At 34.8% G+C, this 21,987-nt stretch overlaps 1 protein-coding gene across 1 annotated transcript in view; it reads left to right on the top strand.

The window, feature by feature from the left end:
- The first annotated feature begins 5,474 nt into the window (after window positions 1-5,474).
- The window catches only part of LOC135082953 (sodium-dependent noradrenaline transporter-like), a 40,935-nt gene continuing 24,422 nt past the window's right edge, over window positions 5,475-21,987 (top strand). Inside the window, exon 1 of the mRNA XM_063977720.1 lies at window positions 5,475-5,559. The gene's annotated coding sequence lies outside the window, so the exon portion shown is untranslated. The remainder of the gene's footprint in view (window positions 5,560-21,987) is intronic.

Raw genomic sequence — 21,987 nt, 5'->3', positions numbered from 1 at the left:
TGATTTCACTTTCATATGGACAAGTCGTGTTTCATAAAACCGTTTTTATTTTATAGATACATTGATAGATTTTTAAGTGCTAGAGGTAATCGCGCCGACAACAAACCACATTATTTCAGCCCAAAACTGCTACAGGAGTAATCTTCTTGCGTGCAGTTGTTTAGGCACTTTAGGCACGCGGGGCATGACTACTTGTATTTATGTAATGTTTCCTTGAAAGTTTATTTCTTTACTAGCGGCCGCCCGCGACTTCGTACGCGTGGATCCCGTTTTACCCCCTTCATCTATCTTACACGGTTTAGATTTTTTCATTCAAATGTTTTTTCCCGGTAACTCCCGTCCCCGTGGGAATTTTGCAATATCCTGTTGTAACTAAGCTTTAAGTTTACCTGCATGCCAAATTTCAAGCGTCTATCTTACGCGGTTTAGATTTTTTCATATAAATGCTTTTTCCCGATAACTCCCGTTCCCGTGGGAATTTTGCAATATCCTGTTGTAACTAAGCTTTAAATTTACTAAGGTACCTGCCTGCCAAAATTCAAGCGTCTATCTTACGCAGTTTAGATTTTTTCATACAAATGTTTTATCCCGCTAACTCTCGTTCCCGTAGGAATTTTGCAATATCCTATTGTAAATAAGCTTTAAGTTTACTAAGATACCTGCATGCCAAATTTCAAGCGTCTAACTTAAGCGGTTTAGATTTTTCATACAAAAGGATTTTCCCGCTAATTCCCGTTCCCGTAAGAATTTCGGGAATTCCTTGTTATAACTAAGCTTTATGTTCACTAAGGTACCTACATGCCAAATTTGAAGCGTCTAACTTAACTGGTTTAGATAAAAGAATTTTCCCGCTAATTCCCGCTCCCGTGGGAATTCCTAAGTATACTATAACCTGCCCAGGAGTGTGAAGAAAAATTGTACCAAGTTTCGTTAAAATCCGTCGAGTAGTTTTTGTTTCTATAAGGAACATACAGACGGACAGACAGACAGACAGACAGACAGACAGACAGACAGACAAAAATTTTACTGATTGCATTTTTGGCATCAGTATCGATAACTAATCACCCCCTGATAGTTATTTTGAAAATATATTTCATGTACAGAATTGACCTCTCTACAGATTTATTATAAGTATAGATTGCAAAAAATATCTATTTTAAGGAGATGTAAATAGGTATTGAAGTCCGCTGGTTTCCAAGACGCGCACTTATGAAACTGACTTCTGCACTTTAGCGGCAAAACAGATTCGATGTCTTTGATAATGTTGTTACTTAGCGAGCGAACTAGCTTTGGCCCTTAGGTTTGTCTGAAAAACACATTAGTTATTTATTTATTTATTTATTTATTCGTTAAGAAGGGTCTCAATGTATCAAACATTTACCAGTATCATTAAAAGTTTATTTTGTCACATAAACCCCGCGCCGACATCAATTACCAATTTATTTATGTAAATAGAAAAAAAAATAGCTTCTTCACATCTTTTGGCATAGGTATGTGCTTAAAGTAATAATAATTATCAACACAGGTTTGGTATTTAACTGTCACAACTTACTCAGGTCCTGTGATTGTATAAAGTCATTGTAAGCTTGCTTCAAATGGACCCAATTGCTTATCAAGGAGTTTGATCTTAGCTTCAGATACCTCTGAGGTCACGTTTTATATCTATCTGAAGAGATTTATCTAATAAAGGTAGTATGAACGTGAAATTTGTAGGTAGTTTCTACTGTTTGTTTAAAAAAGTAAACTATAAGATCAACATAAATTTTTTAACTTATTTGAAGTTAGTAAAAATCATGATTGTAAAATTACAACTATTCTGTAACAAAGAGTGTAACCGTGGTTTTGATTGCAGGTCACACGTTAAAATAATGGTTCGAAATAAATCATAAGTAATTTGCAATAAAGTTATAATCTAGTTAATATTACTCAGACGTTCGTAGAGTCTATGTTGTAGAGAGTTTTTTAATACCTAAAACTTTAACATTTAGCAAAAGTAAGTATTAAAATTACACTTCACTTTAATGTTTTTTCAATAATTGCGACTTATCGACGAACAGCAATTAATTTCTTGCGTAATATTCTATCTCTTGAGCGATGCTCATCACTTAAGGCTATTGTTTTGCTTTCGCGAATAATTGTGTACTTAGCAGGAGTGTATTGGCAAGCATTGTTGTTTCATATAAAAATAAGAGTTTATAAAAGCAATACTTCCTTATAATAAAGACATTCATATTGTTCATGTAAAACACACACGAGTTTAGTTTATAAATTGTGGGTGTGTTGTGTGTTTACATTAAATTGAATTGAAGAGATATCAATTGATTTAAATATCGGCATCTTGAATTAATTCAAGATATTATGTCGATAATTATTTTGTTGGTGCATAATCTACCTAATTACTATTAAACTCTATATTTAGCCATTTTTGACGAACATTAGGCTAAAGATCTATCTACTTACTTTAGAATGTACATTGTTACAAATATATTTTCACATAAGTACTTAAATATTACATTACCATGAAAAGTTTTTAATAATGTAACCTACTTTAATAATAAAAATAGCAAAAATAGTTTAAGGTAAATAGTAGAACGTGCAGGTATTGGCAAGGTAAAATATTAATATTTGCGATGTTTTAATATTTCTAACGCGCACAAGGGAACCAATGAACTGTGTAGCTACTAAAAGGCTTCATATTTCATATTAGTTTTATCCGATATGAAAATTTTAAATATCTTTTACGTTTTACGTAGCTTAGTGGGTAGATCTTATACGTTCTTACGGTATTTGTTAATATTGAAACGTGAAAAACAAGAAAACTAAAGTACCTAATAAATTCACAAATTGTGAATTCTCAGTTATTATAATAAAGAAATTACTGGTAAGAACACAATAAGCACGTAAAGCTGTAATGAGATTAGAAATCAGCGTAAATTAGGCCACATCTGCATCATTATTGAGAGTGTCCCAATTCCCAAAGGTAAGTGTCCAAGTAATTTAAACAATATTGATTTTGTTCTTAAAGAAACTTATGCCAGCCGCGGAGGAATAAGAAGAAGCAACGTGTCGATATTTATTATTAAAAATACTAGTGTAGAGGCTGTATTATTTACTAAAAGAGAAATAGAGCACGACCTCCTACTGTTTTATTTAGCCGACCAGCTGCCTTCTTAAGTTAGTCCATCAAGAATGTCAAATAGCTAAGGCAATTTTTCTCTGATACTTTCTGTCTGCAAGAAAACCATAGTGATCGACATAGAAAGCTCATGACCGTTGGTTGGGACAGAAAAGTTTTCGAGTGGCGACCACGAGCTGGAAGACGTAGTTTGGGTAGGCCACCCAATCGTTGGGTCGACTATTTGGTGATCTGAAGGTCGCGGGAAGTACCTGGATGCGGGCAGCGCAGGACCGGTCATTGTGGAAATCCTTGGGGGAGGCCTTTGTCCAGCGGTGGACGTCATTTGACTAGAACAAACGATAAAATTATCTCATGGTTTCGCCCTTTGCTCTATAGCACAGATTTAATAGTTTCCATTGGCATCAGCACAGCCAAGCCCATCAAAAGTTAGGCAATTATTTTAATAGCTCCAACACATGCTTGATTAGACAGGCTAGATTCGCAAACTGAGTTACAAGTTTACGTGCGATTAGTTGTAGTTACATATTACATTTTAGATTTAATACATTGTTGCATGAAGTATGAGATTTGTAAAATAATCTAAAACGTAATCTAAAACATTAATTTTAGTTATTAAAATTACATGCAATAAGTAGTACCCAATTTATTGTTTCTCACCTGGGAATCGAACTTTGGACCTATAAATTCTAAATAAGAAGGTAAGTAGTAAGTATGAATTTCTTTGAAATTACTTATTTGAGTCTGACCAATATTAGGTGTATTTTTGCAACATATTCTTCGATTATTTTTTGACATTGAATGATCCGATCCACAATATAAAAGTACATTTTTCAAATAAAGGCATTTCGACGCCATCAGGTGTTTTATCCCAACTAATATTATAAATGCGAAAGTAACTCTGTCTGTCTGTCTGTCTGTTACGCTTTCCCGCTTAAACCTCGCAACCGATTTCGATGAAATTTGGCAGGGACATAGTTTGAGTCCCGGGAATGGACATAGGATAGTTTTTATCCCGGTTTTTGAAACAGGGACGCGCGCGATAAAGTTTTTCTGTGACAGACATAATTCCACGCGGGCGAAGCCGCGGGCAGAAAGCTAGTTTGCCATAAAAGATAATAACAGATTCGATTTGCCGGTGCGCGCGCACTTGCTACGGCGCTACGAGGCTACGAGCTACGGCGTAGTGGCTCGTAGCGGGCTCGTAACGGTTTTGTTATCCCAACTAATATTATAAATGCGAAAGTAACTCTGTCTGTCTGTCTGTCTGTCTGTCTGTCTGTCTGTCTGTCTGTCTGTCTGTTACGCTTTCCCGCTTAAACCTCGCAACCGATTTTGATGAAATTTGGCATAGAGATAGTTTGAGTCCCGGGAAAGAACATAGGATAGTTTTTATCCCGGTTTTTGAAACAGGGACGCGCGCGATAAAGTTTTTCTGTGACAGACAAAATTCCACGCGGGCGAAGCCGCGGGCGGAAAGCTAGTGGTTTTATATTGACTTTATGTGAAGTAAATAATACGGTACTAAGAAATTTCGTTTGTTACTGTCAGTATTATACTGTTACTAGTTTCTTTCAGTTAACTGCCTGCTGCATACTGCCTACAAGAAAATCTGTATAAAACACACTTTCTACAGATTTATTTCCTAAATATTATACATCATCATCATTTCAGCCAAAGGACTGCTGAATATAGGCCTCCCCCAGATATTGTTACTATGTATTTATCTAAAAAAATACAGTAAAATTGTTACTAGGTTCCGTTTAAAGAAAATGAATGAGTATTTGCAAATCATCTGTATCGAACCACTATCCAGCAATATTCCATGGTATAAAAATATCTACAGTCGACCGCATATACGAGTATAACATAAAATAACATCACACATTCAAACATTAAATCCATGATAATCTACATTACCTTAAAAATTATCAACTAAAGTACGGCCAACTAGCAGCGGTACAAAAGGTCGATTCGACTGTCGAACTGACAATCTATTCTGTCTCTTCCCATCTTGTGTATTTGTCGTAATGTCTCGTTCTCCCGCCAAAATATGTCAAAGTCAAACCCCTGCTATTCTAAATGACTATGACATTGGATTTGTTTACATTTGGTATCGCTTCTCCTTGGCCGTATTTTAAATATCAATAAAATCGTCTTTCTACTATTTGACGTTTACATTTCTATCGAACTCGAACAGGGAATCGAATCTAGCCCTCCTTTTCCACCGGTACCCGGAAGCGACCTTGAGCTCGACGAAGCCGAGCTCGCTGCCTCCGTACAACACTGAAAGCCTCAGTCTCTCTCCGGCCGCAGAGAGGGCCGCACGCCGCGCCCCCCGGCGAACTTTTACGAACTTACGTAGTGGAGAAAGTTGTGCTGGTTTAAAGGACATTTGGTGATAGCTGATAACTGAATGATTGGTGAGCGGGTTTTATATATTTCTTTTTTTATAGTATGGTTATTAGTTAAAAGATTTGTTCTTCCGTTTCTTCTCAGGACTTCCAATAGTTTGTCTTCAAGATTTGGTAGAGCCCAAAAGTTAAAGATACCTACATGTGAAGAGCGTTATTAACTAAAATTTAAGATTTTTTAGTGTCAGATCTTGGTCAAAATTGATTACATTTCCTTCAAACTGAGATCATAATGTAGTAGATTCATGGTGTTTGACTTGGAGGTCTAACATAGATGTGATCCCAATGGGTTTTAAGCATGTTTTTTTTAATTATAAATTGAGATGATGACTGCTTTAATGCATGGACTTATAATATTAGTCCATGTTTAATGCAAAGAATTACAAGAAATAGATTAGAAAACTCATTTTTGACAGTTACCAGAAATTGCTTACCTGTTAAAGAATAACGGGGTTTATAGTACCTACTTACGTTAATTTTTTGGGTGAAAGATACGAGACATAATATAATTATTTTGAAGCAGTTAAAAATAACAGTTTTCCACCAAGTTTTAGAAACATTTTTTAATATCCAATATTTTTTGACACAAATGTTAAAAATACTCATTTATTAGTTAGCTGGATTATAAATTAATAGGTATCTAAGTATCACTTAAATACCCACATAAAATTAATTAATAAGCTGTTGATAATTACTTCAAGACTAAAACAACGTTCAAAAAGATAAGGGAGTGAAATTAAAAAACTTGGTAGGCGGTTAACTTTTCTTTTTATCTTCATAAAGACCCATCGGAATGCTACCCGTTTCCGAACTTTGCAGCCAAGTTTGTTAAACCTAGATTTCTTTGCTTTTTCATTCCCATTACTTTAGTTTAAGTCAGTTTAATTTGCTTTTTGTTATTTATTTATTTCATGAAAAAAAAAACTACAAATTCTTCTTAAAACTGACCCCTTTTTTAGGGTTCCGTAGTTACAAACTGTTTTCAAAAGTGAGACCACCAAAAGTCTCTTTATTATTTTAAATAGTCGTATTTGATTGAGTTTCCTAAATTTAATATTGTTTTAAAATTACTGTATTAGATACAGGTATTTTATAATATACACTGGTCATAAAAAAATCGACCCTCCCGTGACAAACGTATGCATCCCCACTTCCCACCAATATTGGCACCATTTAAAAGAACAGTTCTAAACTTCATTTCATTAAAGGAAAGGTTTTTACCTCAAAAATGTGTCTGTAGAAGAATCCAGAGTCACTACTTCAAAAAATAGGTAGTTACGCTTGAGCCAACTTATATGACTATAAAACTGTTAAGTTGGGATTAATCGCTATCCATCTGTTAAAGAGGACACGTGAGATCATTATTTGGTTTTATAAACATAAAAATTGGTCTAATTGATCCCAGAGGTGAGCCCAAAGTGAGGTCTTTTTTCAAGTCACATTTATTGTATATCGCCTTTATGTTAATCGTTTAATAAGAAATGAAATGTGTTTTTCTTGAAGGATATTTATTGGGCTTTCAAATAACACCAATATTGTTGGGGCACCATGATTGTGTCAGTAGAAACGAGTTTTCCTGTAAAACGTAGGTGGGCCGATTTTTGTGATGACCAGTATATTTTTTCAAATACCAAAAAATTCAAATTATTGATTCTTTTGCTCAATTTCAGGTTACTCTATTTAAGTGGGCATACTATTAATAAAGACCTTTTCTTACCTAAATAAAGCCTAACATTTAATTGAGAATTTTGAAGGATCCACTATACTTAAAAGGTTTAGCCCAAGGCACGAACAGCATCAGATTCAATATAACTGGAGGCCAGCAGTTGTTTATAAACAGACTAATTGCGATCCTAGATCTCTGAGCATTCCAGAAAACACTATTTGATGAGGTCTAGAGTTTAATTAAATAAATCTCTGTTTATACGACGAGAAACTGCTTTTAAATACTGAAATGTTTTAAAATACGTATTTGTAGAGCTTGACAAATAAGGCTCTTTGACATTTTAAAGATCTTTGCGTAGTTTTTTTTACTATTAGAAAATAGAACTTGAAAAATAACGCTTTTTCTATATCATATAGATCTTGTTGAAGATTTTTTAACTAGTAGAAAATTACTTTATGAAAACATAACCTGTGAAGAACCATTATTACATTAAAGGTCATTTAATCTTCAATGCAGAAGAATTCTGGTCTAATTTACCAGAGGAAAATGAAGAATTTGGTCTACCACGCTGGCCAGAGGTAGGTTGTGGAGGCCTGATATTATTACCTGATTCCTGATTTGTGCGGTAATCGCGTCTTTTTACGACGTCCACGAAAAAAAGAGTGGGGTAGGTTTATTCTACTCTGCCGGACACAGCTACAAAAACAACTATGTTACAAATAAATGAACCAATAAATCAATAAAGATGGAGCATATCGGAATCGGTTTACGGAGTTGACAATTTGAGTAGAGAGGCCATTCTTAGCTACCGCGTAATAAGGTAGTGGTGTGATCTAAAGATAAAGTTTGACTGTCGATAGTTTTTATCGAAGAGCTAACCATCATTATAAACCATCGGTTGCATTCTACGTCAAACACGTCAATACTACGATATTGCATTATAGTCTTGAGACTATGAGAAATATTGTTTTTCAGAACTTCTTTATTACCTACTAAAACCTAAAAACCAAGTCAATTCACGCACTATTGATTTTCCATCTGATAATTAAATCGAAAATATTAACTTTTTAGAAAATTTCACAGATTTATCCAATCGATTTATATTTATACAATCGATTTATAATCGTCACCTTCTAAGCTATCGACCCTATAACGTCAATAGGTACTAAAAAAACTTACCTTTTATCGATAAATCGATGTCCGACTATCGATCGTCACTAAATAAGGGTAAGTCCACACTGACAGAGCGGGACGCCATTAGTGGGCGGGCTAAGTGGCCAGAGATTGTGTTACCTGTTGCCCTAAGGACGGGATAGGCATTTTGGGCCTTAATGTTTACATTGCTAGAAAACATTAAGAACTAAAATGGGTTGCGTTAATATTTCGTAAACCTTTTTAAATGGTACACTTTAGTTAAGACTTCAGTACTTGTAATTAAAATATACAATTTTGAATGTCGCTTCAATAAAAAAATCATTGACGACCGATTTTGTGTGCATGATTATTCGAGTACAGTTGACATCACATCATACTTTCGCATTTATTTATCTACCACTACTTAAGTTGCCACAGTGTATGAATTGTTTTCATCACATTTACATGAATGTAGTTATCCAAAAAAATATTATGACAGTAACCACTTCAATGTCGCATCATGGGTACATACTTAATACATGCAACTTCATTAGTTTGAGATTAAATTATGATACCGTGTAAAATGTCAAACACATTCACAACACTATCGTTTCTTAAAAATGCCTTTATAAAGACATACAGCGACCGAACAATCTTGACACGTAACCCAAACATCCGAACGAAATTGTTAACACGTCAGCCGCCAAAGCCTCTCGCAATCAAAGACCGCGCCGCTACTCGGCACGACACCTATCAGGGTGAGGTGGGATAATTTGACAGTTGGCTCATTATCTGCGAGTACACTTCATGGCAAAAAACCAGGCCACAGCTGAAAAATAAGGCCCAAAAATCAGATATGATGCAGTAATATTACTTGTTACGCACGTTTAGAGGTATCCAGTAATAGTATTGTAGAATTAACTAATGTAAAATTAATTACGAAAACGTGCATTCTATGTGTAAACGAATATTAGGTTTGTTCCAAAACTACTAGTATACCTACAAGTAGATCTCAATAAATTATGCCTCTTTACCTTTTTTTGAATTTGCTACCGGAGTATCTACTTTACGCATTTCTAACAAGTAAGGCAAGTGCCCCCTACTTCGGTATATTAAGGCTCTTACGACTTTAACATTTTATTTAAAAATAACCAAGCATGATATCAGTATGAAAGCTTTTGTATGCTAAACTTTGGTCTTTTGACAGTAAGTTAATACATAATTTATAGTTATATAGTTTGAACTTTTTTTTATATTAATTGTTCTGTGGACCTCTTGTTTGGATCCTGTTTCGTGACAAAATTTTGCTCTGTTTCTAAGTTCGTGAACTCATGTCCCCTATTTCGGGATAAGGTTTTATGCACACAGTTAGGATATTTTAATAATGATTAAGGGTTTAATAAATTTAAAAACGATAATAAAAATTTAGAATAAAATAATTATGTGAAATTGACGATATTACTTACCTACCTGAAATATTGATAAGAAATAATGTGTCTAGTATAATATTTTGATTTGTTAATTCTAACAATATGTGAAAATATTTATATAACCATTAGAAATGTAGGGGGGGGGGGAACTTAACCCCCCCCCTCGTACCCATAAAATTTAGATTTCTTATTTGTAGCAATATGTGAAAATATTTATATTAACCATTAGAAATGTGGGGGGGACTTACCCCCCCCCCGCCCTTCGTACTAATAAAATTTTGATTTGTAACCCCCCCCCCCTCCTCATAATCCCACCCCTGGAGCTGTTTCAAGTGAGGGTAGCCCCCCCCCCCCTGAAAATAACCCCAGATACGCCAATGACTCATAATAAAAAGTAAGTAATTAATTAATTTCTTAGGTAGTAGGTAAGTATCAAAAACTAAAAAATATGTCGATTTCTTTGATGGTGTGTGTCATAAAAGTACCTAACACCATACATTTATATATCACGAACTTGGAAAAAAGTAACAATAATACGGTTCCTTGTTTCGTGATACTGATTATTCCAAATTCCCCAACTAAAATTCATGGATTATTGTCAAAATGTGTCAATTAACTATTATCTATCCCATATACAATACAAATAAACAAATCGAAATAAAACTAAAATTATGCTGGTACTACTTATGCTAATTTATCTTAAAATTGGTCATATATGTGAACTTCAAACTCGTGTCATATAAATTCTAGTGAACGAAACATATACCGAATTTAGGTCATGAGAAACTTAAATAAATGAATTATTTGTTTCATAACTTACATTTAAATTATTATAAATAATTATTTAAAAACCAAGCATCAAAATGTTATCCATAATATCCTTGAATCGGTAGTGTCACGAAATAGGGGACACCCGAAAAATAATATGTACGCTATTTCGTGAGTCAATTAATCGCAATTTTAAAGGAATTCTACGTTTTCATATAACTTTTTTCTAAGCCAAATCAATTGTCAAGGAACACATGAAACCACTATTACAAGTTTTATTTAAATGGACGTTCCTTCGCCTTTTTATAAGCTTAAGAAGTTGGAGCGCTAACCTTACGGTGAGAGCAACCTTTGCAAGCCGCACGGCTGTTTTTGGGTCTCTGAGAGTTTGAAGCTTCGTATTGCTCTCATTTTTGGTGCCACAATGTTGGTACTTGGTTTTTTAGATAGCTTAAATAATAGAGTTTTTGTAGTAATGAAGAATTTTTATAAATAATATTCCATTTGCTTATTATTTGAGCTAGAAAAAAAACTTACGAACTTACGTACTATCACGAACTAGTAGCCGTTTACCTTACCTAACATTTGCCTAAAATGTAATTACATATTTAAGTCAGGCACTGTAGACATAATTAAGCAACACAGCCCTTTTTCACCCCTACACATTCGTAAGATAACCCATACCCTAAAATAAAGACCTAACAAGACCTATCTTACACTTAATTACAAGGTCTCCCTACATCAGCACCCTGCTTAATGTACCATGTCACAGATTTGAGGTGATCCGCAGACCGCTGGTATCACTTATCACGAATGATAACAGCGTCCGCGTGGTTAATGCACTGTGAACCGACGAGCTGACGAAGGGTTAAGCCGTTGTGGACGCCATTGTAACAGTGTAAACCAGGGATGGGCAATTGGACAGAAAGAAAAATGAAATTCCAGGACAACTTAAAGATCTAAGGCTAGAATTTTGTGTCCTCTTAGAGCTAGAGCTTAAACCTTATTATTTAACTCAATTGAAGAAAGATTTTAGTAGGAGATACCAATAAATAAGTTGAGTTGGTAAATTAAGTCGGCGAAAAGGTGCTTCTTAAATTCATTGCCCTTGACCTAAAAATCTATGGGAAATTGTATTTTGTCATTTCACTCTTGTTGTATAAAGTTTGACATTTATTTTAATGAACTCTACGATGGACAAGGGTATTAAAACTTTTAGTTTTCAGTTGTGCGAGTTAATATTAGAGTTGCCTAGCTGTGCAATGCACCATGAACGATGTGCATGCCACGATTTACTTGGTTCATCTTTGTTTTTTTATCCACAACGAGGAAGCTCTTGGCATGCATCTCATCGAATGGATGTGATAATCAAGCCGAAGGTGGAAACGAGCTTCACCCGGAATCCTAAACCATAGATAGAGGAACTGACTACCTACCTTAGCCCCTTTTCTGAATAATTGTATGTAAAAAGTTTGCTACCCCTGGTGTTAACAGTTGACTAGGTTTATGACTGAAATGTGGTTAATAAGAAAACCCCCTATTTCGGAGGTTACTTTTTTTATTAAAGTAAGTGAAAAAATTAACAGTTTAAATATTCAAACTTTGTGTCTCCACATTGCAGTACCTTATGCAAATATTGTAAATTCAGTAACACTTAAGAACTATAAGCACCTTCACACGTACAGTCAAGAGCAATCAGACTCTTCATTTTCATTGCAAAGTAGTACCTACTACAACGACATAAGAAGCCACATGTTCGGCTTGATATGCTGTCGCCTGTACAATGGTGGCTTGTCAGTGGTGCGGTGGCTCATACATCACACCGCCTTGACCTTGCTCATGCATAATTAACTGCAGCCTTCGGGTTGCATGGACTGCATTTACTTATTTACATAGATTACTGATAGTTGTCATTTGGAGTCTTTTTGTTATCAACGTGATCAAGAGCACCATTATGAGACATGGCTCTAAATATTCTCGCTGAGAGTTCCCCATTTGGTCGAACGAATTTAATGTTTTCAAATACTAGTTACTTTCATTGGTTTATTTTTGAGCTATAATACATTTACCATACAGAGTAATATTAATGCATTATACACACACACACACATACATAACAATTTATATAGCATTAAATTCACAAAATGACGGTGCCAAATCTTATTTGAAAAGACAAAATGTTTCCTATCTACATATTATTATTATGTAGGTGCCTAATAGGTACTGAATCGGACATTATGCATTTCTAAAGCTGAGTCATATGCTATTTAAAATCTACTCGTATAAATTCTAAAAGTTTCAGATAATAATTGTAAGTTCCGAAGTGGATGCATTACTAAATTAAATTGCTTTTGAGTCATAGTCTCGATATTTACTCAATTCATTTTCAAATTAATTATTTTCATAGAGTAGAGCTCACCGCATTATAGCAAATGTTATCTACGTTTTAATTTAGTGTTCACTCTCACGATACGTAGACGTTACAAGTTAATACCCACTCTTTTATAGTAAATGAATTTCGCGTTCATTTTACTAAGGACAAATACTACTGAAAATGCATAAGTAAACATTCTAAAGCTGTTTTAAGCATTCTATGGACAATAAGTTAACGAATGCAGTCTAAAAGTTGATTGTTTTGAATAATTAGGTAGACACTTTAGCCTAGGTAAGTAGGTACTTCTATTACGATTGTAACTACCTAACACCTAGGTACATAGAAGTACGAGTAACGTTAAACTCCGACAGTTCAAAAGCTTTCATTTTCTTATCTACGATTCGATCACTAGCTGAGTACATTCCTGGATTAGTAAACTATAACAGTAAATAAATCACACCAAGTTTTTCCTATTGATTCTTCTTAAGAAGAGTAATTATGCGAACTAGAATGACTTTTTATACTCTTATTTTATACTAACTTAAACTCTCCGGTTCCTTCCCAAGCCCTTCCTTATAAACTATCTGCCCGAATATTTATTAATTAGAATCTGTCCTACAGAATACGTTTCATTTGCATAATAATGCCCGCTAATATCACTTATGGTTATCTAAGGCGTGGAGCTTGACACGTCTACAAAGGGCGCAGGGTCGATGTCAGGGAGGGACAGTTACGATAAGTTTTGTAAAGAGACTATAATTGACAGTACTTTATTTTCTATTTTGGAATGCCTTCATTATCATCATTATAATTTCAGCCAAAGGCTATCTATTGCTGAATAAAGGCCTTCACAACAACAGGTTCTACGTTGCTCGCCTTTATAATATACTCACCTATTGATATTGATGAAGCTTTTATTTACCTCGTGCAGGGTTATAACAGTTTAGGTTCGAAACCTGATATAATATCAGACTTTGCTAGCCACAGTAGTCTGACATGATTCAATCGGTACCACGGATTAACACGTGCTATGATGAACAAGGAATTATATTTTGTTTCTTTTTGCAATATTCTAAAAAAAAATGGGAACTATTGATGGGAAAAACAAGGTGATTTTATGGTGTGTCCGGAACACTCTGTTGGACTGGGCATTCGCTATAAACATTGTGTTTAAGATTAAAAGAAAAATTACTTAGCATAACAAAGGGTCATCATAACATGTGCCAGCTTACAGTTCTGTAGAAAACCGATAATAATTAATGACGCACGTTAATCGATAGTAAACTGTGACAACACTAGCAAGACGAGACAAAAGCCCGCGGTAATGAGCCGCGGCCAGCCTTCCCACGGAACTACTGTTTGATTTATAGTTAGATCCACTTAAATAGTTTCTTACTATATCTAATCATTGTAGAAATTTTTTCATGATGACGGTTAGCTAACATCATGAAATAATAAAATCATTTATTTTCTCACGTGCGAAATAGCGAAAAGTTAGTTTTACACTACTATCACTACTTAATTAATTAATTAATTGTCTTATAATTACCTACTTTCTTTGATAGATACAAATACAAATAACGTAAATGCGCCTATTACCGCCAGTTTAAGCTGTCTTCGGATAAACGTTAGAAAATTAGATATAAGACGTGGTGATAGAAAAGACACTTTAATTTATTTATAACAATGATGAAGTAATCTTTGAATTCAAGTAGTAACAATGAGTATACAATCACACAATAATTAATAAATAGCAATTTAATCTGAAAAAGCAGTTGTTTCTATTACCGACCTATAGACGAGGTGTGTTTCTATTAACGTTTTTTCTGTTTCTATTACCGACCGCTAAGAATATTGCTCTTCAATTGGGTATATTCCAAGAGGCACGGGTTCGATTCCCACTCAGAGGCTCGGGAACCACTTGATTTTTTCAAGTTAAATTTGTTTTGCTTTTAGTTTTAGTTAAATTTTTTTTTTTTAATTATTAAAAGAGAAAAGGCATGCTTCTCGAAAACAAATAAATAATCAAGCAGAAATAGTAAAATAATAAATTCCTCTATTATACTTGATTACGCGGTGTAGTGAGGGTCATTATTTAAACTGTATTTGAGTTTTAATAAAATTTAATTTTCATTTAATATTTTATTTCTATTTTTAATTTGACTATAACTTTTAATTAGTTTTTGATTGATTTTAATTGTGTGTAATTGTGTATTTTAATTTAAACGTCTGTATAATTATTTTAAATTATTTTTTTATTGTTGCAAATATTTAACTGTCAGTTAAGATGAAACAGCTCTTTTACATAGTTATTTAATTTTTAGCGTTAAGAGTCGCATCTCAAACTAATTTGAAAATTATAAATAACTTGAAAAAATCGAACTGCCTAAGGCGGGAATTGAACCCACGACCTTCCGCTTGCCGGGCGACTGCTCTTCCAACTGAGCTACTTAGACACTGGATGAATCCGTCGTCTGTTTCATCTTAACTGACAGTTAAATATTTGCAACAATATTTCTGTTAGATGTAGGGTAGGTATATTTTTTTATTATTCAAAATATCTTAAAAAGTTACATAGTAGTTGTGATAACGCATGATTGGTTTGGTGTCATGTCATAAATGTTAGTTATATACAAAATAAAGGCTTATAAGTCTTCGCAGGTGGCGTTATAGTTATGAGGCGGTAATAGAATTAAGTATGAATATTACTTTATTCTATTAGCGACCGTAAAAAAAAACAGTAACCAGCTAAAATATCTACTTTAATGAAGACGTGATCAGTGAAGTGCCATTTTTATTAGGTTTTATTTTATATCAAATAGGTACTAATTAGAATTTAACAGGTTTTTATAAAATCTATTGTCATACATTATTAGAGATATTCTTTAATGTTCATTGCAGTTTTATGCCAAACCTATGACAGTTAACATATGGCGTTAATTGATTTAATTATGTGAAATATTCTTATGAATCGATAAAGATAACAAAATGGAGGTTAAATGCGTAATTAAAGATATAAATACTAAAATAAAAAACGTTATCAAAATTCTAACAACGCCATGGGTCGTTATTAGGAACCAAATTATTAAAAGTGTTTCTATTACCGCCCTTAATTAAAACTGTATTTAAGCGACAAAAATACAGCGAGAGGGCTATATTGAAGTTTTATTAAGGAAACTAAAGTACGAATTAATATTGTTATGCAAAAACGTGTTGGTATACTCATTTTAAATGTGTTAAAATCGCTAATTAATAACAAGGTGCACCTTAAGTAGCTGGGAGCGCGTCAGTATGAAAAGTGCGCCCGTTGCGGGCGCGTCCCATTTAATGTCAAATAACTCCGTTTACTGGTTATTTACGAACACAAACTTTAATCGTTGTGATAGTCAATAAACGTATCTAGATATTTTTTAGGTAGGTAAAGTGTTTTCTGGAACCTGATATGTCGTTCATGAAAAAAAGAAAAATAGGGCGGTAATAGACTACAAATTTTGGGGGGTCGTTAATAGGCGCACTTACGTTATTTTGAAATCTTGCAAGTCTTCATTCTACAAGGTCTATTTGATGAAAACTAAATAAATCATAACTAAGCATAGCATTCTACGATGCAAGTCAAATAATACAGCCAGCACGGTCAATAAAATTTACTCGAAACTGGATGTTTTTAGATAGGTAATGAAATGATGCAAACTAATAAAGCAAACGGGGCACATAGCTCGTAGAGACGATGGCCGTTGGGGCAGGAAAGTTCTCGAGTGGCGACCACGGGCTGGAAAACGTAGCGTGGGCAGGCCTCCTACTAGGTGGACCGACGATTTGGTAAGGGTCGCGGGAAGAGCCTGGATGCGGGCAGCGCAGGACCGTTCATTGTGGAAAACCTTGGGGGAGGCCTTTGTCCAGCAGTGGACGTCATTTGGCTGAAACGAATAAAGCATTTGGTATTTATCATTTTGTATTGGCACAATCTCTGCTCAGCTCTCTCTGTCTGTCTTTTAAGTAGGTACTTTTATACCGATTTATGGGACTTAAGAGCTAGGATGTAGACCTTGATCGTGAGTAAAACTCATACAGAAAACTACAAGTTGCAAGCTCTGGCTGTGAATCTTGTATGGCGGATCTTCTTAGGCTAGGTACATTAAAGTTTGCAGTGCAGCCAGCGCTCGTCATAGCAGTTATTACGGGTATAAAGGAAGCCGAAACAAGGCGCTTATTGCAGCTGGTAATTAACATGAGACCTTAGCATTCGAGATTATACACTTGTGGAAAACTTATTAATGCACTCGTCATTCAAATTGATCGAGTAACGCTGCTAATATGATTAAAACTATAGCAAGTATAGGTATTTTATTGCTTTCCTATTTAAAACCTGTTTATGTGACTTGGAAAGCTTTAGATGTATGAAACAGGCTAGCCAGGTGATATGGTTAAAAAGGATGTTTCAGAATTCTACACGTGCGAGCGTTTTTTCGTTACTGTTGTCTTCAGTACGTAATGAATATGGTAAATGCAATATCTAACAGCTACCTACTTATTATTAGATTTCCTGTAGTAAAAGTTATTGAGTTTCTTCCACTGTCCGACAATATCGATAACTTTATGCAAATGTAAAGAAATAGTTTTACTTTATGGAAATAAGTAGAATACTGAATTATTGCTACCACTCATTACTTAAAGTATCTTTAGTGTTTTTTGTTCAAGATCTTAATAAATAAAGAGAAAAGTACAAATTTAAAAAGGATTAAACACGTTAAAAATCCTGTGCAGGCGCGGCTTCCGACTCGGGCAGTTTATTTCCGGTCGGCTGCATTTACTTCTGAGATATCCGATACTAAGTAAGCGCGGTAATGGTGCCGATAAACCGTGTGAAATGTTTTGTCGTTGATGTTTCTGTGAACGGAGAAATATTTGTTTATTTGTGCCCTGATAGGTTCTTCTAACATCCTACATTCCTGTAAGGTATACACAATGTATCAAGCTGCATGGGGAAAATGTTAATGTCTTGAAGGAGCATAAGACATACATTTATTTATTTATTTAGATCACCAACTAGGTAACATTGGTCAGCATCGTGCAGCAAAACGGCACCCAAACTAATCACTATGGCATCTTACGGAGTCTCAATAAGAGCGATTGCAGCATAACAGTATTTTTAGTAATGTCATCAACATCATCAATACAACATTTCAGACACAGGACGTCTACTGCTGAACATAGGCCTCCCCCAATGATGTCCATAATATTGCCCGGTTGGTAGCGGCCTGCATCCAGCGCTTTCTGCTACCTTTATGAGTTCATCGGTTCACCTTGTGGGTGGACGTCTCACGCTGGCTGTAGTGTAATTAAATCTATTTTATTTCAAAGCAAATTCTCGTAACTACGAGTACGTAGTCGTACACAGTATTATAAGTACGCCATAAAATATTGTCTGCAGGGGCACTAAATTGTATCTAGGGGGTATTAAATATGAGGTGCTCGCCGTTAAATTATGTTTATGCGTTTTCACAGACAAGTTCAGCAAACTATGAATGCCATAAAACTACAGCGTAAATTCAAGAAATATAAATTAATATTTTGAACTTTCATGGTCACTATTAAGCGAGACTTCGTATGTACTTCGCACGAGTGAAAATAGTTCTCGTTTGTGAAACATTTTTTTACTGCTCCGCCTATAAACATGTAAAAATAATTTCAATCACCATCAGTACCTAATTTAAGTTTCTTTAGGTACTTAACTACGAGTAAACCTTGTACCTACAACTGCACAGTAATATCTAGAGATTTGCAACCGTGAAATCTGCGAAAATTAAAATTTTACGAGCTTTTAATAGTCCATGCGTGCTAAGTGACAAACGTGTGTGTATTCGAAGTGTCTGACCTTTCGTGGAAGCAGCCATTAGCGGTGGCCGTGAGTGTACATAGATAATAAACATATACCTACACTCCACTAGGTGTAAGGGACAGTTTGGCAAAAACTTAAACTGTAAGCTCGGATTACTAGCCTGAGGGTGGATTCGACCAAACAAGAGTAAATATTAATCACAGAATAAATCGTCAGTTGTTCGACATTTTGACATTTCCGATACTGGAACTGTCAACGTGCCAGTTATAAGTACCAGGAGTTATTCTCGGATAAAAGTTTGGTCGAATCGGGCCTTAGTCCAAATAACTTTTGATCCATTGTATTTGGCTGAAAAAACATTACGTTCATCATTAAAATTTACATTTATCTGCACTATAATAAAGAGCAAAGGCTGCGAAACTACCGGGCCTATTTAAAAATTCCTTAGATCATTAGAATCCTACATTATTCCTGATTCCTAAGTACCTGCATAGACGGTACGAAGTTCGCTGGATCAACTAGTTGTATTGACATAATATTGAGGTCATTTATCGCCCTGTCACCGATGACCTACCCCATCATATGCTGAAATGTTATCAAATGTTGTACTACTAAGTATAGTCATTTGGACCTAATTGTTATGATCATTATAGAATATATCCAAAAATACAATTACTACTATGTACCAGACAAGTAAAATACTTAAATAGGGCGTAACAGATATACGAGTATGACGCAAATCAAGTGATAAAAATTTACGCCAATATTTGATTCAACTGCATGGTAAGTTGGTTTAATAATATCCTCTTTCTTAGAACGCCACTTAAACCTCTCAAAATTCAGTTTCCTGAAAGAAACGTTTAAAATGCTAATGAAGAGAGAAGAGAAACATGATGAAATAACTAAATAGCATTAACAATAAAATTGGGGAATGGATTTTCCAGGGAAATAAGTATTCTTCCGGACAAAGGTAAGTGACTACGGCATTAAGGTAACAGCGAGAACGTTTGTCTCTTTCTCTCTCACTCCAACACTTCAAATTCATTAATATCGGTATCTGATCTATAACAAACCAATAGAGTTAATTATGCGTATAACAATGTATTAAATGTAATTACTTACCTACCTTCCTATTACAATTAGACTTCAGTAACTAATATAAGTATTTCTTGGGAATGTTCGATTGATTGTAGTTACTTGGCAAGAGATCCTCCTAGATTTGAGTCCAAGATAGGACCCAAATATAGGGGAGAGGGTGGCAAGATGGGGTACTTAAGCTTTGAAGATCAATAAAAGAAAAATATACATAGTTAGACAATCATATTTATTTTTTAATTAAGAATTAGTTAATACTCTTTTAATATTTGGCAATATTAGGAACTTTTAACTATCCATTTTAGGACAAAAATAAAAATAGAAAAAAAGGGGTTTCACCCCGTCTTACCCCATGGTGCTGGTAAGATGGGGTACCCCCCTGAGGTAAGATGGGGTAATGAGAACTATCAGGCAAAAAGATAATTATTTGGAGTGGCAGAGCTCGCAGACATGATGGCTGGCTTCGTCATCATCGTCATCAATTCCCACACAGCTATTATGTGACCATCTTCTACAATGTGAGCATGATATCCACCCCTCAATGGAAGCGGAATATACTTCACTGCATCACACATGGTGTATCCTCTTCTTCACTTTAATTTTCAGATGAAGTCTCTGTAACTCTTCGTCGTTTTGCTGTTTTTGCTGGAGTTTTTGTAGTAGCTTTCTTCTGTTTTTTTCAATTCCTCTTTTCTCTTCTTTGTTTCTACTTTCTCAATTTTCTTCTTTTTTCTTTTGGGCGGTGACTTATAATTCTTGTTTGTAGGGAGACGACGTGATAATTTGTGTTTTCCCACGTTTTTTAGTAACACGAAAAGTTTTTTTGGTAACCGGAAGGGAAAGGAGATGTTTTGGAGAAGACATTACCCCATCTTGCCTGCTAAGCCATTTTCTAATAATATTCAAAGAAAAAAAACAAACGGCAATCTCTAGAAAACACAATGCCTACCTTATTATAGGTTTGTTTAAGCATCAATCACAGCCACACATCATCAGCTAGCGTTATTAAACAAACCATAGTCACGTGCCAAAACAGAAGAAAATATGACAAGCAATTTGCAGCAAAACAGTTTTTTCCAGATATATTTTACACGCGTGCACTTGTGATGTTAATGGCCGGGCGACTGATAGGTGTCATGGCGGAGCATCGAACGATGTATAAACGAGCGTGATTGGTCAGTTTAAACTGTGATTTTTGCTGGGTACCCCGTCTTACCCGCCACCCCATCTTACCTCCTTCTCCCCTACATATAAATATATCAATGTGATTGTTTGAAAGGCTTTGAATCAATGGTTTCATGTTTCGGAGTAAACATTTTCAAACTTCTGTCCGTTTATTGACTTTTAAATTAAAACCCATGGATTGTTATTAGTGTGTTCGACGAAGACTGACATATTGAAGTAGATCTATCTTTTGCAAGAGAATGTTCTAATCTGTTACCACTTTTAAAACGCAAAAGGCAAATGTATTACTAACCATAGTGATTGTCATTGTAGAATGACCGTGTAGCGAAACAATCGCTAATTTACTAATCGAGTGTAGGTAATAGCCTTCCAAGGTAACTTTCATTTTTAATTGACTCCCTTAGCCCTCAACATTAGTCAACTCACCAGGCGTGGCCGTGATCCTTTATAGATGCATTCATAGTCATGTTTTTATAAGTGGAGTTTATTTAATGATTGAGCAAATATAGGCGATAAGGATGTCGGTGTCCCGACACCGACAACTGTATGCTGAATAGAGTTTCGGTAGTTTTAACATGTCGTGCGTTGGACTAATGTGGGGAATAAATAATAACACAAGTATACTATACTGTTCTTAACTGGAGGTGTTAACTAGATTATTAGTAAACAAAATAGAAACATCTACAATTAAATGAAAAAAGAAACGTAAGGCTGAGTTGCATCACCTAACTTTGACCGTAACTATAACGATAACCAGTGTTTTTTTTGTATGGAGTTTTATAGATTTTATAGTCTATTCAGCGTAAGAAAGTGATTATGACACTTCTATTTAGTGAGGCGCTTCTTTTAAACCTAATCGATATTTTTTAGAATCGACAATATTTTCTTAAGAAATCTAATCGACTTTTTATTTGTTTGATTATTAATTTTATCTACGAAAAATCAA

The sequence above is a fragment of the Ostrinia nubilalis genome, chromosome 22, assembly GCF_963855985.1.
Source record: "Ostrinia nubilalis chromosome 22, ilOstNubi1.1, whole genome shotgun sequence".
Lineage (NCBI taxonomy): Eukaryota > Metazoa > Arthropoda > Insecta > Lepidoptera > Crambidae > Ostrinia > Ostrinia nubilalis.
Note: the sequence above shows the minus strand (reverse complement) of the source record. Positions and strands in the feature narration are given on the sequence as shown.